General features: G+C 37.1%; 1 protein-coding gene and 1 long non-coding RNA gene across 2 annotated transcripts in view; one reads left to right on the top strand and one right to left on the bottom strand.

Moving 5' to 3' along the window:
• The window catches only part of LOC136834282 (uncharacterized), a 461458-nt gene that overhangs the window by 87098 nt on the left and 356860 nt on the right, over window positions 1-17500 (top strand). The gene's annotated exons all lie outside the window — the stretch shown is intronic.
• The window catches only part of LOC136834035 (uncharacterized), a 284741-nt gene that overhangs the window by 77726 nt on the left and 189515 nt on the right, over window positions 1-17500 (bottom strand). The window lies entirely within an intron of this gene.

Genomic DNA, 17500 nt, shown 5'->3' with positions numbered 1-17500 from the left:
TGAAATGATTCCCTTGCTGCATAGGTTGCGTCCACGCTACAGTACAAAATGCCATGAACACATCTGCAACTTATTGCATACATATCACCAATGAGTTGAATACAAGTCAACAATTTATTGGTTATTCTGATGTTGATCCACGCAATCTGAAATGTATCCCATAAAACGATTATTACATAAATATTACATACATATCGCCAGTGGGGTGAATGCAAGTCAGTAGTTAATTGGTGGTTCTTTCCGTGGTGGGTCCACACAATCTGAAAATCGAAATGCATTCAGTGGAACGATTCCCTTGCTGCTTAGGTTGTGTCCACACTACAGTACAACTTGCCATAAACACATGTGCAACATATCACATACATATCACAAATAGGTTGAATACAAGTCAATGATTAAATGGTAGTTCTAGCCAGTGCCTCATATGATTATTCAGCATTTGTCAATGGTTCGTTCTCCACTTATGGTCATTAACTTGTTTGTGATATGTATGTGATAAGTTCCAGAGGTGTGTTTTACTGCAGTATGGACGCGTCTCTATGGTCCTTTTGACACCCATACTGAAAATGACATTTACATAATGTTGTATTGTTATTCTGTGTATGCAGGCAAATATGTTGTAGGTGGATATGAAAAGTGGCTCTTTTGTACATGAATGATTAGCCCAAAGTTTGAACATGAGAATATTTTACAGTCATATGTAAATTAAATACACATCTCTTAAAAATGTTAAAATTCTCAGCCCCTTTTGGTTTTCAGATTGGAATGAGCATGCATCTTTTTAAAGAACGTTTTCATCTCTTAAGTTCTGTTAGAAACTTACTTTTGGAATATCTTGATTCACTTCAGATATACTTGGGTTTTGCATCCACCGGTTGCTAGTTTCTAAATTCCAGGAAAATATTTGATTAATTTTGTTGACAAATTTTCCAGTCTCGCATGAAACCAATGACTTTGGTACTGTGTTGTAAATTTTTAACCCAAGAGGAATAACTTTTTATGGAATTTTTGATGGGGAATATTTTCTGCCATTTTTAGTAATTTGTAGTGTTCTACTTGTAACACATTTCAACCTAACAGTATTGAGACTATAGAACTTGATTATTGATTCTACATAAAATGAAAATGCCTGTTTGCTGGTCAGTCGTCACATCACTTGCATAGCATAGCAGATGGTTCTGCTATAGTTTCTATATTTAAGATTAACCGAAAAACTTAATGTAGTTAGGTTTAGGAAGGCCTGAGATTTCCTTCAGTGGAAAAGCCCAGCCTACTTTGTTGCATTTCATTTCACCCTTAGAAGGACATTTTTATTTCCCTTCGTGTCTAAGTCAGCAGCGCTCGCTCAGAACACCAGTGATTACTTTGGTGTTGATAATCAGGTACAGGCTGTGTCTGCTTGACGCAGAGTTTATATTGAATGAATTGCTTTTTTGGCAAGTTTTTGTCAGGATTTATGTAGTCCAAATTATATCCGTCCGACGACCGTAGTCATTTCGTTACCATTTTCTTTAATGTCATCCAATGAATCAACTTGTAATCAGTTTGATGTTTACGCAATATTCTTATTTTTCGTCTCCGTTTTCTATGAGGGCATTTTATTGTGTGGCAGTCAGTGACGTGTGGTTTGTCCTGTTAGAATAATAATAATAATAATAATAATAATAATAATAATAATAATAATAATAATAATAATAATAATACGTAGATACAAATGAGTAGATGCGAATGAATGTATCCATTAAAAACATTAATATTATTTGTGCAGAATCATTTGTAATATTTCAAATCCATCAGTGACCAACTGCATAATTAAAGCAGTTATATACTTGCATTTATTTAAAAGAAACTCGCCAAGGAGCGCCTGCCTGATCCTTTCAAAGAAGTAAACAGGGGCCATTCCTCCCAAGCGAAACAAATTCGTCGAAGAAAAATGAAAAAGAGAGAAACACTCAAGAACCAATTTCCGTCCTTAAGACGTATGAGAACTGGTCCCATATTTCTTTGCGCGTAATTTTTTTCTTAAAGGCACAGTTCGGTCTTCCATATTGGAAGGCTCATGGCAGCAGTCTCCACAGTTAACAGTTTTTAAGAATTGGAAAGATGTCTTCGCTGATGGTTGGGAAATGGTATTACTGGTTTGTTAAGAGAGGAATCGGAATGTGCATAATTTTCTCAATGGCGAAGGACACCTGGGTTTAGGAGAACTCATCGATGATAGGATCGTATTGGTCTCGAAAACACTCTTCAAAAGGTTTGCAGTAAATAGCGTTGCTTTCAGTTGCGTGTTACAATAATAATAATAATAATAATAATAATAATAATAATAATAATAATAATAAACGCATCTCCGTAATGTTGTTAGTTCAGAAAGCGGGGATCTCACTGTCACGTGACTAGTTTTGGCCCAATATGTTTTTTTTTATCTGCAGTTCTGTTTTCTGTCATTCATCCATAGGTCCTTAACCAATTTCCCTCTTCTCCTTATTCATGTCCTTTCCATACACTGATTTCATTAAAACAGCATCGATTTGTTCTTCTTGTTTCGATTAATAAGTCAGTTAGGCCTCAACGTGAATTCAAACATTAATTATATTTTCGAGAGAGTCTTTATTTCCTGTTGCTTGATATGTTAAGAAATTTTAGCTGTTTACTCGGCAGGTTGTGAACAACGCAATACGGCTCAACTGGCATGTCAGTAAAATTTTTCTCTGTAAAAATATATACGCCTTTAACGTTGTAAAACTATATACACCTTTAACGTTGTAAAAATATATACACCTTTAACGTTGTAAAAATATGTATACACCTTTAACTTTGTAAAACTATATATGATACACCTTTAACGTTGTAAAAATATATACGCCTTTAAAGTTGTAAAAATATATATACCTTTAACGTTGTAAAAATATATACACCTTTAACGTTGTAAAAAAATTTATACACCTTTAACATCCCAAATAATTATGTTTTTGAGAAGGGAATTTTAGTTTTCAGGGAGTAACATGTGTTTTGCAATTTTAAACATTTACGTCGTAAATTAATAATAAGATAACTTAGCATAACTACTGGGTAGGGCTTAGGCTACATCCATGGCAATCGTATACTTAAGACTTATTTTTTGTTACTTTTCGGTTTTACTGATTATCAAGATGAAAAGTAGAATTAGCTGGATGATATTAATGCTTGTTGTCGTGCAGATGAGATTAACACCTAAGGAAACTTTGCTTGATTTATTTCGAACCAGAGAGTTACATCAAATGTTAAAAAGTCTGTGTTGAAAATGCAGGCTCCAAACTCTTGTATTCACAAGGCATTTTACTTTTTTTTTTAAATAATGACTGGTAGAAAGAAAGATGAAGAAAAGAGTTGCTGTCGTTTTTCGAAGGTGTAATGATGATTGATTCCGCTCGTATCATTGTTATTTTCATTATTACTGCTATTTCATCGTATCTGATAGTGATACAGAGGCCTGAAAATTCTCGCGTATATTTGTATACGTACGCGCACTAAAATTATTATTCATATTTGCTACTAAATAATTGGAATCCAGTTTTGCGCCAAATGGTTTGTGCTGTTTTGTGGCAGTGTGTGTATTTTAAAATACCTCACTTGAGCCTATATTCTTAAATTACTTATACTTAAATTAAATATAAGATGAAACGTGCGATGGTATATGATAGTAAGAAAATCAAACTGACAATTCAAATGTTATGTTTTAAAAACTATTTTTTTTAACGCGTAAAAGTAAAAGCTTAGATGTTTGATCATTCTGTTGTCATACGAGCAATTATACCATAGTTGGCGCACCCGAGGGTTATTGACGTGATGCAGAAGAATATTTTGTTTATGAAATAGTTTTTGGATGAGTTTGTGTGTGCGTGTGTGTCTTTAAGTGTGTGTGTGTGTGTGAGAGAGAGAGAGAGAGAGAGAGAGAGAGAGAGAGAGAGAGAGCCAGGGCATGAAATTGCCAATGGTCGAACATCGTTAGGTACAGATGACGTAATGCGCAGTTGAGTGATAAATTGGACGCTGGAGAGTGACCCGTTGGGTATATAAAAAGCTCGAAGCTACGGCAGTACTTTCCAGGTAGTTGAGAACATGATGATTAACACAAAGTAAATCTTAATCATTTTTATTTTCAAGTCTTTAGAACGAGGCATTAAGACAAAAGGGGAAAAACTTCAAGTGTTCAGGAAATTAAAAACATGACTCTCAGCAAGATGTACGTTAATTGTATTAAAAACTCCTGCACCCAAGAAACAACTGAAAATAAAAACGTGAATTAATTTTCATCTGCAAATATGCATAGTCTTCCGATGTTCTTGCGCATTCTTTGTTTTTTTTGCTGTATATAATTTTCCGTTAAGAGATGGTGACTCCAGAGTGCGGTAACTTTTTTTGATGACGTTGCAAGCTCCGTGTCCTTTTTAAACCCTTGGTGTGACCCACAGCAGTCATTGACCACTAGGTAAATCATTCAGTGTTCAGGTCAGCGGAGATACAATGGAGTTTTCAGAAAACGGGATCAAGTCATATCCCTTGTGGGGTCGATTTGGTGTCTTGCTAGAAGCGTAGGGGTCAGGACGAGGAGATTGGGTTGGGCATGGGGACGGGGTGGGGCAGTGGCTGTTGAAACCACTTAGCCACAAGGACCGTCATGGAGATAGAATCTGATTTTATCAAAATGTCTGAATTTTTGGAAGTCTAGGTTTTTTGAGAATCTGATTTTATGAAAATGTCTGACTTTTCGGAAGTCTAGTTATTTTATCTGATTTTATCAAAGTGTCTGACTATTCGGATGTCTAGGTTTTTCAGAATCTGAGTTTATCAAAATGTCTGACTTTTCGGAAGTCTAGGTCTTTTAAAAATTGATTTTATCAAAATGTCTGACTTTTCGGAAGTCTAGTTTTTTTAGAATGTGATTTTTTCAAAATGTCTGACTTTTCGGAAGTCTAGTTTTTTAATCTGATTTTATCAAAATGCCTGACTTTTCGAATGTCTAGGTTTTTTGTAGGATCTGATTTTATCAAAATGTGTGAATTTTCGGATGCCTAGATTTATTTCAGAATCTGAATTTATCAAAATGTCTGACTTTTTTGGAGTCTAGGTTTTTCTTAGACTCTGATTTCATCAAAATGTCTGACTTTCGGAAGTGTAGGTTTTTTTTTTTGAATTGATTCATCAAAATGTCTGACTTTTCGGATGTCTAGGTTTTTCTATAGAATCTGATTTTATCAAAATGTATGACTTCGGATGTCTAATTTTTTTTTTCAGGATCTGAGTTTATCAAAATATCTGACTTTTCGGAAGTCTAGGTTTTTTTAGAACTGATTTTATCAAAATGTCTGACTTTTCGGATGTCTAGGTTTTTTTTCCTATAATGTCAAAAACTCCCAATAGTATTTTGGATACTAGCCTCGATCAAATGGAGCATGGTGCCAGAGACCAGGTTTCCTTCCTTGCATCTATAATACTGTCAAACTTCCCGGCAGTTTGAGAACTTTCGATAAGCAACCCCTGAGTGACATCTATCGATATTTTGGGGGTCAGAAGGGAGCAGTAACAAGTCTGCGAAGGATTATATGACGGCTTGCTATAAATATGCCTTGAAGCAGCTTAGTGTGTGTGTGTGTGCGATTTTAGTCTCCAGACTCTCCCATGTGTATCTCTGAAACTGTGAGTCTGACTGATCAGTTTCCAGTGACTTTTTCATCAATCTTCTGTAGCGTCTCCCCTTTACAATTAATCCTGACAAGAAAAGGATTCTTGGAGTTTTCATCTCAGTAAGTAACTCTTGCTGCCAGCGTGAACGCGTTTTAACTAAGTTATGAGGTAACGCCTCTGCTCATATATTTACAAATGTTTTCCTGAGTGTTTCTGACTGATATTTCTAGGATTTTTTACGAAGGTTTTTTCCTTACATACATACATACATACATACATACACATATATATATATATATATATATATATATATATATATATATATATATATATATATATATATATATATATATATATATATGATTGTTTGACTGTTTGGGTGTTGGCTTTAACCATTGTTATTTCTAAAAAAAAATAATAACGTTTACTTGCATGATGTAACTACTTGCTGTCCCTTGGGTCTGATTCATCATTATTTAGATTGCGATATAAGTATGGCTCTCATTATAACCTAACACTTTTATGCAGGCAATAATGTCGCAGAAAGGTCGATTTGTTAAAAGCACTAGAAAAGATTAGGTATAATCCATTGCAGGTACTCGAGACGTTTAAGGAACATAAGATAATTATTAGGTCAAGCTCTGCTGTTACATCAACACGCACTAGGAATACAGTAATGCAGAAACTCTCATTATGAAAACTACGAAAGAGAAATTCGGCAACCGCCATTCAAAAATATTACTCGAGAAATCCAAGAAATATGACAAAATTGCGAGGGGCCAAAAAAAAAAAAAAAAAAAAAAATGGCAGTAAGAGGTCTAAGGGGAGAAGCCCTCTGCCGAGGGAGTAATTAGGAATGGTTAGACCATTAACCGAGCACTCCACGAACGCAGGAGGCGACATTCCCAAGGACATCAAGGGGACTAAAAGCATTAGTCCTCGGGTGCTCAGGATCCGCTACGAGGCATCCTGAGGGTGATTCCGAGGAGGAAAACGCAGAAGCATCGATGTGCATTAGCACCGTAGGGGGACCGATGAATTCCGTTTAGGCGCCAGCATTAACCACTGGTTTTAATTCTAGTTTTTTTTGTCTTAGTTTTTTTTGGGGGGAGGAGGGGGGATGGGTGGCGCATCCTGGTGCCCTTTTCCAGCCCAGGCTTGAGGATAACAGGAATGAAAAAAAGAAGGGTGTTTAACTTCGTAGCAATGATACACTGCTTTCCAAGCTATAATATTTTACTAGATTGCACGCGCACACATGCATCGCACATGCACAACATGTCTGTGTGTGTATGTGTATATGTATGTATGTATGTATATACATACATATATAAAATATACAATTATATATATATATACTCGTATGTAGTGTGTGTGCGCGTGTGTGTGTGTATATACATTATATATATGTGTATGTGTGTGTATTTTATGGTTGTAAAAGCGTGGGTGTAACGTGAAATGTACATAGACACACCAAGCATTTCATTAAAATGATTTTATCCAGGTTTCTTTTGACTCGCAATTATTCATAGTTTGAGAACATACTTTTATCCTGTTTATAGTATTGTACATAAATCTATCTGTCACAGTTGTCCAAACGGTACTCTCTTACAGCGTTTTTCTTCCTGAGTTTTAATCAACTAATTGTTAGCAAAACAAGGATAGCATATTTCCCTTTATTTTAATTCTAGAATTGTTATGAACTAATTGCTAGCAAAGGTAGGAGAGCGTATTGTCCCTGTTTATAATCTAGGTTTTAATTAACTAATTGCTCGCAAAACCAGAAGGGGTATTAGAATGCATCAAGCTCACTTGATTCCTTTTAACAATCTTCGGTGTTGCAAAAAGAAAAAAGAATGATAAAAAACACTTCTTAAAATACTTAAAAAATTTACGAACTTCAGAGTATAACTTTTTGCCTGCGATTTTAGCCAAAAACAGACTTTTGAGTATCCTCAATGATGATTACTGAAAGACCAGTTTTTAGCTACTGTTCTAGGTACGCATTTTTCCAGTGGATTTAATTAAAAAAAATTTTCAGTTACCTAAAAATTAATTCGAATTTCTTCTCTGATGTAACAAATGCTAGTTAATGAAAATCAAATTCACACTTTACCGCAGTAAAGAATTTTCTACGGATTTCATAGCAGTTTCTCCAGTATAATCTTATCTCTCTCTCTCTCTCTCTCTCTCTCTCTCTCTCTCTCTCTCTCTCTCTCTCTCTCTCTCTCTCTCCTACTCACTGAGTTCTGACTAATAAAGATACTCAATTTCTCCAGAAGAATCTCTCTCTCTCTCTCTCTCTCTCTCTCTCTCTCTCTCTCTCTCTCTCTCTCTCTCTCTCTCTCTCTCTCAGCTGACTTCAACTGATAGAAGATACTCATTTTCTCGAGAAGAATGTTTCTCTCTCTCTCTCTCTCTCTCTCTCTCTCTCCACTGTCTTCCGACTGATGAATGAAACTCAAATTCACACTTCATCCAGTCCAGAATATTCTACGGATTTCATAACAACAATTTCTCCAGAGTAATCTCTCTCTCTCTCTCTCTCTCTCTCTCTCTCTCTCTCTCTCTCTCTCTCTCTCTCTCTCTCTCTCTCTCTGACTTCCGATTAGCATCTTGCTCGAAATACGAGCGAAAGAAATCCTTCCTAAAGTATATGTAAATTCCTTTCAAGTCTCCCTCGATGGTGTAGACGTATCCTGTTTATATGCAGAAAAAAGAGAGAGAGAGAGAGAGAGAGACGTCTTAGAACCCTATGCCCTGCGGAAATATGTCAAAGGGTCTCACAATATTAATTTCAAAAGCTCGATCAAAGGCGAGAATTTGCTCTCTACAATTATGAGGCAGCTCTCTCCTTTCCTTTGTTCTCTGTTCCTCCTCCTCCTCCTCCTCCTCCTCCTCCTCCTCCTCCTCCTCCTCCTCCTCCTCCTCCTCCCCTCATTCACACCATGAGGAGGGTATGAGTAAGACCAGCGCTCTGATGATCCAACAAAAGATGGATCGCGATTCGCTATATTTTTTTTTTCTCTGTGATGTTTTCATTGATTTTTAATGTCAGTACCGACGAATTTTTTTTTTTTTCATAAATGCAATAAAAGATAAACGTTGATTGAATTATCCTATTCAAAGGAAACTGAATTTATTCTCTGTTAGCGGGGAATTCGTCAAGGTAAATTCGTTGCTCCTTCGAAGCGTCATAATTTGACCTTTTACTGTACTTCCGTGCATATTATCTTTCTTCCATCGTACTTTCCACCATCTCCTAACAATTGATTCATAGTGCAACTGCTTTGAGGTTTTCCTCCTGTTACACCTTTAAAAACTTTTACCCTCCATTTCCATTTCAGCGCTGAATGACCTCAGAGGTCCCAGTGCTTGGCCTTTGGCCTAAATTGTATATTCAGTTCAGTTCATCATAATTTGAGTGGATCTTTAGGAGGAATTGCAATAAAAGAGGATTGTGGGGCCGGGGCCAGTTGGCGGCTGGATAGGAGGATAAATTTGACATTGTACCCATGCGAAATTTTTGCGGGGAATACAGTCGTCGCTGAAATAAGTATGGAAATGGTCTTTTCTAAAACGGGGAGAAGAACAATAGTTTTTAAATTAATTTAGAAGCGGAGGGTCGTTTCAATACTGATGAAGGAATAGCAGGAGCGGGACAGAGAATATCACACTGTCACGGAGTAAAATTGCGGACGGTCTGAGAAATACGAAATACAGAAATGTCAACACTATTTGTTTCTGCATTTGTGAAGAAGGCCCCCTTAAGAGTCTTGCTGCGGAATGAAACGGACAATATTATGATTCCATTTATATTTTAATTCACTGAAGGACGGTGTTTGTAGAGTTGAAACCATTTATATTTTAATTCGCTGAAGGACGGTGTTTGTAGAGTTGAAGCGGAACGGAGGTTCGAGGATGAGCAAACATCATCATTTCCTGGGCGGGGTCGCACAGGTATCTATCTACCTGTAGGAGGAGGAGAACGAGGAGGAGGTGGTGGTCCTTGCGATCTCCACACGACGGGTCATTCTTTATCCAAACGAAAGACTGACCAGAGATGAGCGACGTGTACAATTCTCGACTTGTCAGGTCATTCTTTATCGACACGACTAGCTAACCTGAGATACGGTAAAAATTGAGTTGATTCTACTCTAGTGTTTTTTGCTTTCATTATTTTCTTCTTAAGACAGATGCTTTGCATCCTTAATGATGAAGTTTATCTGTCAAGAGGCTGAAGCAATGAATTATCAGTATTTTGTTGAAGACTGGAGGATTAAGGACTCTTTTGAGAGAGAGAGAGAGAGAGAGAGAGAGAGAGAGAGAGAGAGAGAGAGAGAGAGAGAGAGAGAGAGAGATTATTTTTCAAAAGGCTGAAGTAATGAATTTCTGGATTTTGTGGAAGGATTTTGGACTTGAGAGAGAGAGAGAGAGAGAGAGAGAGAGAGAGAGAGAGAGAGAGAGAGAGAGAGAGAGATTTACTTCTCAAAAGGCTGAAGTAATGAATTATCTGGATTGTGCGGAAGGATTTTGGACTTTTGAGAGAGAGAGAGAGAATTTATTTTTCAATAGGCTGAAGTAGTGAATTATCAAGGTTTTCCGGAAGGAATTTGGACTTGAGAGAGAGAGAGAGAGAGAGAGAGAGAGAGAGAGAGAGAGAGAGAGAGAGAGAGAATTTACTTTTCAAAGGCAGAAGTAATAAATTATCAGAATTTTGGAAGGTTTTGGACTTGAGAGAGAGAGAGAGAGAGAGAGAGAGAGAGAGAGAGAGAGAGAGAGAGAGAGAGAGAGAGAATCCTCAAAAGATCATATAACGTGAAGCGTATATGATTTTTAAGTAACTATCAAAATTAATGTCAATTCGACGTAACAGCAGGTAAGCGACACAGCTGATTGGATTAATCTCTCGAAATATGATGAATTTAATTCCCCAGTTAACGGATGATAATTCATCAAGATAAATTCCTGTGTCTTGAATGTACAGATCTGAGGCAAGAGCCGAAAAGCAAACGCCCGTGAAACCCAGTCGCCATTTAAAGGAATGGAAATTAGATTTTCCCAAAATGCAGAGGAGAATTATTTCTTTTTTTTTAATATAATTTTAACAAAGGCGCAGGGGCGTTTCATTGCTGATGAAGAGATAGATATATGTAAGAATAGAGAGAGGGAGAGACGAGGGAATGTGACACAGATGCAGAATAGAATTGTTGGTATTCTGAGAATACGACGCAGATGCCGAATAGAAATGCAGGTATTCTGAGAAATACGGAACGGCGTAAAGAAATAATTCACTTTTAAAGCGAACAGGAGAAAGGGAGGGGAAAAAACTACGGTTCAGTACGGAATGCTGGGAATATCCTTTAAACAATAGTGGGAAGCATGCAGAAATGATTTTGTTATATTCGTGTAAAAAATGGTAATTGAAATGTCTGAAACTCTTGGCATTTACTGCAGATTTTTTCTTTATTCATCCCAGAATTTTCTCTGGCACAGCGTAACACGAAAACTGTTCCAGAAAAAAAAAATAAAAGGTCAGGTAAATAGTTAAACGATACTTAGACGATTTAATGTGTCTCAGACGCTCTTTACGTTTGATAATTACGAAAAATTACCTCTGAAAACGTAATAATGACCCGCGTCGCTTTGATTAGGGGAAGAATGCTCATCGACAATAGAAAATTTCACTCGAGTCAAGACTCATTTCCTCCGGCTGACCATATTTTTGAGATAATTGCAGTTTAATTTGACGCACAAAGTAGTTTCTGGGTGAGATATTTTTGTTTAGAAATAAGCTTTGGAATTCAATCGTTTTACTATGAAACAAGAAATTATGTAACGTGTATTGTGATAGCCAATAAAAACGGAAAATGTTTGCTGCATTTTTCAGATGAACAGTTGATGTTTTGTTATCATAAAAGTAAATATTTTCTCGGAAGTGATCGCTCACGTTGCAAATCCTACCTGAAATGTTGAGAGGTACACCACTTTCTGTTCATTGGCTGAAGAGTGAGGTATGTCCAGGTTAATCAAAAGTAGCTAAGCTTTCCCATTAGATATAGCCAGTCACCCGGATACCCATTGAAAGCGGTTAATTAAGTATATAGCTAAACTCCTTCTTTCTGATCCCGTAGGGGGTTAGTGCAGTCAGTGCACCTCACGGGGTGCACTGTAGGCATTAGTGAAGGTTCTTTGCAGTGTCCCTTCGGCCCTTAGCTGCAATTAGAATTCATCTTTTTTTTTTCACCTGTCATTTTGTTACTTCGATCACGTTGCGAAATCAGAGAGCATCGTGCTATTCATGTTTATGGAGACACAACAGCGTTTATAAACGAGCTGAATATTTAACGAGACGTCCTTAGCATAATCAGTTCTAACAAAATACCTTAGAGAAAGTCGACAACCGCGAACTGTTTTGAGCGGAGATCTGAATGAATAAAAGCCTCTTTTGCTCTTGGTCTCTTCATTCAAACATGAATTCCAGTCCCTGCAAGAAGGACAAGGCGCCGTGGGGGGTTAATGCCGTCAGTGCATCTCACGCGGCGCACTGTAGGCATTACCTAAGGTTCTTGGCAGCGTCCCAGCTTCGGCCCCTAGCTGCAACCCCTTTCATTACTTTTACTGTACCTCCGTACATATTTGCTTTCTTCCATCTTACTTTTCAATCTTTCCTAACAATTGTTTCATAGTGCAAATGCGAGGGTTTCCTCCTGTTACACCTGTCAAATCTCCCTTACTCTCAATTTCCCTTTCAGCGCTGAATGACCTCGTAGGTCCTAGTGCTTGGTCTCTGGCGTAAACTTTACATTCTATTCCCATTCCAAGAAGTAAAAGACTCCAATTCCAACTCCAAGAAGGAAAAGACTCCAATTCCAGCGCCAAGAAGTAAAAGACTCCAATTCCAACTCCAAGAAGGAAAAGACTCCAATTCCAACTCCAAGAAGGAAAAGACTCCAATTCCAACTCCAAGAAGGAAAAGACTCCAATTCCAAATCCAAGGAGGAAAAGACTCCTGTGGATCGACCGATTCAAAAGAATTGATGATTGCCGTTTGTCGTATCTTAAAGAAAATAGTGTATGGAGTAACACAAGCAATCAAAGAGAAACTAGAAGACCTCATTGCTCTCCTAAAGACACTGGGGAGTGTGATCGAAGTGACTGGAAAGGTAGCTCCCAGGGCCTAACCCTCCGGAGATAGAGGTTCCTCTGCAGAAGGATATGGGTTGGTGTTGTCGAAGGGGCAACGGGAAGTGGGGTAGTATAGTGCCGAAGATGAGTGCACACCACAATCAGTGAAGCTCGATTGACCCCTGGGTAACAGCAATGGTGGTATTAGCATTTTCAACGAGCCGTTCTCTCTAAAAGGTTTTCGACGATATGCTGACGAAAAGGCGAAGCACCACTCGTCTATTTTCCCATATAAATGAAGGACCCCTCTCTCTCTCTCTCTCTCTCTCTCTCTCTCTCTCTCTCTCTCTCTCTCTCTCTCTCTCTCTCAGTAATAGGTTATATGCAAGGTTTGTATTTTTATTTTTTCTAAATTCTCCTGAGATATCATTAATACTTTCCTCTCTCTCTCTCTCTCTCTCTCTCTCTCTCTCTCTCTCTCTCTTCTCTCTCTCTCTCTCTCTCTCTCTCTCTCTCTGACGTCCAAAACGGCTCTGTTTTTTCGTAGATGTTTAAGTTAAGTTTATTTGTGTTTCAGTTTAACTGTAGATCGCTTCATAGAAAACACATCTTAAATTTACTGTTTCAAGGCTGATTGCTTGTGGAGAGAGAGAGAGAGAGAGAGAGAGAGAGAGAGAGAGAGAGAGAGAGAGAGAGAGAGAGAGAGTCCTTCATTTATATGGATAAATAGACGCTTCGCCTTTCGTCAGCTTAGCATAGGAAACTTTCTAGTGAGAACAACTCATTTGACATGGTAATACCACCACCACCCCCACCACTACTATTACTACTACTGCTACTACCACTACTACAACGGCTCCATTGAGCCTTACTGCTCATAGTGTGCGTTCAACTTAGCTGCTTTCCCAATCATTTGGATCACTTCAGAGTCGTATGAAAGCAAATGGGGGTATTCCAGCCTCTTTCTTTCAGTCTTAATTGATAGGGATTACACTTCACTAAAGCCCTCTTAAAAACAGTATAAAAGAAACGATGCATATGGTAGTAAACCTGGGCATGAAAGGAAAAGAATATTAAAATAGATAATTTATGTATATATATACAATACATATATATATGTATAAATATATATATATATATATATATATATATATATATATATATATATATATATATATATATATATATATATTATATATTATATATTATATAAATCAACCGTCCATGCATGTGTATTTAGAGAGGAAGACACGAAAAATTAAAACTATTTGCTAACCATTTTCATCAAAGGAATCCTTACGCTCCGTCACTTTCCATAAAGCGACCTTTGGTTCAAGTGAACGGCAAATATATATATTTTCAAAATACAGCCGAAGCGACGCCACATTAAGCGGGATATGATGACGCCTCTTTTTATCACTCGTTGTGCCTTGATTTATCTTTAATGAGAGAGGTAGGCAGCTTCATTAAACTTTCAGGCGAGGGAGGCAATTACTATAGTTAAGGTACTTTTTGAAAAGAACGCTTCTACCCGACTCCTGGATGAATAAATCAGGGCACTTGACATGAATAAATCAGCTTCAGTTTTCCAACACACACACACAGAGAGAGAGAGAGAGAGAGAGAGGTTGAGAGAGAGAGAGAGTTAATCTATAGAGTTTTTGATTAATGATATAAATCTGTATTTTCCAATATGCATATATATATATATATATATATATATATATATATATATATATATATATATATATAGAGAGAGAGAGAGAGAGAGAGAGAGAGAGAGAGAGAGAGAGAGAGAGAGAGAGAGAGAGACAGGTAGCTTGTTATGTTTTTGGCTAATCTACATCTAGATTATATTTTCCAACAGAGAGAGAAAGGTTGCTTGTTATGTTTTTTGACTAATCTACATCTAGATTATATTTTCCAACACACACACACACACACACACACAGAGAGAGAGAGAGAGAGAGAGAGTTGTTACCTGTCATATTTTTGTAATAATCTATATGTAAAATATGTTCACATACAATTTTTTTTTATTTGAAGAACACCGACCAAGTGATGGACAATGAACTCGTCGCGAAGATAATAAATGTTCCCTAACTATTTCAGGCGAAGTTATTGAATTCAGCTCAATTATTATGTTGTGAAGGAATGAATGGACTGTGGACGATACATCTACTTCTTGGGGAATATTATGACACTTTCAGGGTCCCGGTTCTTTAATGAATGTTTATTAAGTTACTGTACATGATTCAGGCAACGGTGGGTTAAGGTGCTAAGGACGACAGGCCTCGTTCTGTGTTGATTATTTAAAGTATACAACTTGATTAAGAACAAGTAAAAAATGCGCGGAAGTTTCTTCGGCGCAATAGAGTTTTCCTGTACGGCCGCTACAGCGTGTAATCAAGGCCAACGAAAATAGATTTATCTTTTGGTGGTCTCGGTATAATGCTGTATGAGCCGCGCCCCATAAAACTTCAACCACGGCCCGGTGGTGGCCTATCCTATATCGTTTCCAGAAGCACGATTATGGCTAACTCTAATCTTAAATAAAATAAAAACTACTGATGCTAAAGGGCTGCAATTTGCTATGTTTGATGATTGGTGGGTGGATGATTAACATACCAATTTGCAGCCCTCGAGCCTCGGTAGTTGTTAAGATCTGAGGGCGGACAGAAAAATGGCGAACAGAATAAAGTGCGGACGGACAGACAAAGCCGGCACAGTTTTCTTTTACAGAAAACTAAGAATACTGTTGACATTTTTAGAAATAAACTCTGGTGTTCTGTCTCCGTCTTGTACTGTAGGTGGCGTCTAGTCAAAAGAATCTTGACACGCTGCTAGTAACGCCAAATTGAAAATAAAAATAATCATAATAAAAAACAAAACGTAAAAATGGAAATATAAATGAAAGTCGTAATAAGTGAATAACACTTTTAAATGGTCAGCCGAGGGAAAAGCTGCATTTAATCAGAAGTATTTAGAATAAAAAGTTGCATTTAATCAGAAGTATTTAGAATAAAAAGCTGCATTTAATCAAAAGTATTTTTAGAACAACCAGTGAGATCTAGAAAAAAGTATCTAATTCATGGTTATTACTAGTAATATACCCAATGCACGCTTAGTGATGAATAGCGCATCGTGCGTAGGGGGTTTGACGGGATGGTGATGAGTTTAATGTGTTTATGAGTAAGAGGTTAATCCCCGTAGGGGGGTAGTGCCGTCAGTGCACCTCGTGCAATGCACTGTAGTCATTACTTAGAGTTCTTTACAGCGTGCTTTCAGCCCCTAGCTGCAATCCATTTCGTTTCTTTTACTGTACTTCCTTTCATATTCTCTTTCTTCCATCTTCCTTTCCACCCTCTCGTCACAATTAATTCATAGTGCGACTGCGAGGTTTTCCTCCTGATACACTCTTCAAGACTTTTACTGTCAATTTCCGTTTCAGCGCTGAATGACCTCATAGGTCCCAGCGCTTGGCCTTTGACCTAAATTCTATATTCAGTTCAGGAAGAGGTTAGCGCTGAGTAAGTTTCCCCCGCAGGAAATTCATCCTCGATATATCATTTGAAGTATGAATGGGGCAGTGACAATTGCTTTGGATTTTTAAAATATTTTTCAGGAGCCGCTCGTTGTTAGGTGACTGGGCTTAATGTTCATGAAAAAATAATAAAAGGATTTATTTTTTGAAGGCGTTAATTGCTTTCCCATGAGTACAGCAAGGCTCTCTCTCTCTCTCTCTCTCTCTCTCTCTCTCTCTCAGAGTTCATTGTATGTCTTTGACCTAGCCGCAATAGTTCGGGAGATCTAGTAGCCAGCAGTTACTGAGGGATTAGCAGACCCTTACAGATTTGCAAATTAAAACAGAAGTGCCTGGTTAAAACGCTCCTGGGATTTTGTGGCTTATTGGAGGACTAAAGGGATTAAGACTGACCCTGTGAGGTCCAGATTAAAAAAGGGGAGAGAGAGAGAGAGAGAGAGAGAGAGAGAGAGAGAGAGAGAGAGATACTGCAAACTTCAAAAATGTATTTTTCCCTAATTGCAGACTTGTTCTAGATTACAATAAAACGCGGATTGTTTTTCCTTGTTTGACAATAAACTGCGATACTTATTTCCCGTCTCCTCGGTCCCATTGATTACAGAGGAAACGCACTTTCTCTCTCTCTCTCTCTCTCTCTCTCTCTCTCTCTCTCTCTCTCTCTCAAAACTTCATAATTCTTTACACTTCATTTTGCAGTGTATAAGGCCTGCTCAAGGCAATCGTACTCCAACAATATTTGTTCCCCCTTTCAGTTAATTTATGTGTACAGTGAATAAGTATAAATTTATGCATATACATACATACGTATATATATATATATGTATATATATATATATATATATATATATATATATATATATATATATATATATATATATATATATATATATTACAGTATATATATCTCACATTCGCGTATATTGTATGCATATGTACAAAGTGTACGTGGGCAACAGTCGTACATGCATATTCATATAGAATACAGAATATACCTTCGTGTAATTATTACGTATTTTCTAATGAAGGTTTTCCCGATTACAGTGCATGATTATCTATCTATCTATTTATCTCTAGAGATATATATATATGCGCATGCATATATATATATATATATATATATATATATATATATATATATATATATATATATATATGTATATA

This window comes from Macrobrachium rosenbergii, chromosome 53 (assembly GCF_040412425.1).
Source record: "Macrobrachium rosenbergii isolate ZJJX-2024 chromosome 53, ASM4041242v1, whole genome shotgun sequence".
Classification (NCBI taxonomy): Eukaryota; Metazoa; Arthropoda; class Malacostraca; order Decapoda; family Palaemonidae; genus Macrobrachium; species Macrobrachium rosenbergii.
This window is presented reverse-complemented; position numbering and strand designations above follow the sequence as displayed.